The following is a 1631-nucleotide window of genomic DNA, read 5'->3' on the forward strand; positions in this document are numbered from 1 at the left end:
AGGTGCTGGCTTTTGTCTTAGTAAATCTTATCGAGCTTACACTGTAAATTTGAATTTAAGATTACAAAAGAAAAAGATTTAGGCAATATCTGATAAGCGGCCTCTTTCTAAGGGTTGCTCTGGGATTCAGTTGTAAGTTGTGGAGAATCTCTGCCCGCCAGGCTACCCGTTCGTGATCACGTTCAGCTCGGCTACGACGGGATATGCATTATCGACGGAGGCGATGATCACAAAATTCTATTCCCGGACTCGCCGCTACGATTTAGCGCCATGTTTTTGGTATCGCCTAAGACCGTAGCGTTGTCCATCTCCCTACTCATCTGTGACTGAATTGTATAGATGTACTATAGACAAGAAAAGAACAAGAATCCAAAAATATAATCTTTCTCGAATTTTTAGGTTTTAAATTAATTTTACGACTATTTGGTTTGTCTATGACGCAGTTTATTATACAATTACAGTATATTACTAATGGTATAATGTTAAATGATAATGAATGGGCAATAATAATCGTAATTAATAATGGCGTGTCTAGCGTTAACATTAACTCTTTTACGATTGATATGATTTTATTTATACACCACCAACGTATTCAAAATTCTAGAAATTCACCAATCACGCTTTAGTACTCCTGACGAGAAGAACAAACCCGGGAGGACATTAAAAACAAAAAAGATTTCTAAATCTCGAAATCCTCTTGTCTATCATGGATAATACAAATTTCACGCATCTTCTACGTCACCAGCACCAAATGCGCGCACAGTAATTTCACAACTCTTAGTACAAAATAATGAAACACTTTGAATTAGGATTTCTTGCCATTCTCTTTTTTGGCCATGTTTTTTTCCTCCATCTTATCGTCTTACGAACTATTTTACCGTGCTCTTTTTTTTTTTTTTTTCTTTAACCTTAACGTAACACATTTTCATCTCCGACGTCACTTTCCACTCACGCAATTCTTATTTTGTTCTTCGTATTATTATTCCTCAAAAATTTCATCTTGCGCTCGTAGCGTCGTATTCTAATAGAAAAAAGACAGTCGTCTTGGCGTCGCGACGCCGCATCATACACACGTACTCCCTAATACGAATTACACATCGACCTTAATAAGATTTTAATTTTTAATCCTATATCTCTCGATGATAATTTATAATTACTGCTTTCGTTAATTATGTGGCTATTGGTATACCAGAATGTGTATCGTGAGTGTGTATGTGTTTCTTTTTGTTTTTTTTTTCCATTTTTTTTCCCCCTTCAATCTCATTCACTTTCGTAATGACATCTAAAAATCGGTACAGGAGTCGCAAGTACACAGTGCGTCAAGTTTTAAATGACTAATCAATTACTCGTATTTACATCGTTAAGAGGATTTTGGGTCGTTCTTAATATATTTGTTGCGATTTCAAAAATTTCCTCTCGTAACCTTACAATTTTCGAAACGCAAGTCACTATTTACAAGTGTATAATCTTTCCGTTGAGATCCCCCAAGTACCGGAGCAAATTAAGAAACGCCTGAAAACAAAAGTTGCCATAAATTAAAATCAAGCTTTAAATCGAATACAAAATTAGGATGGGACAAGGAAAGAGATAAATAAGAAAAAAAAATTATCAAAAGACTATCAAGAACAAAC

This window comes from Cephus cinctus, unplaced genomic scaffold (assembly GCF_000341935.2).
Source record: "Cephus cinctus unplaced genomic scaffold, Ccin1 Ccin1_scaffold1073, whole genome shotgun sequence".
NCBI lineage: Eukaryota > Metazoa > Arthropoda > Insecta > Hymenoptera > Cephidae > Cephus > Cephus cinctus.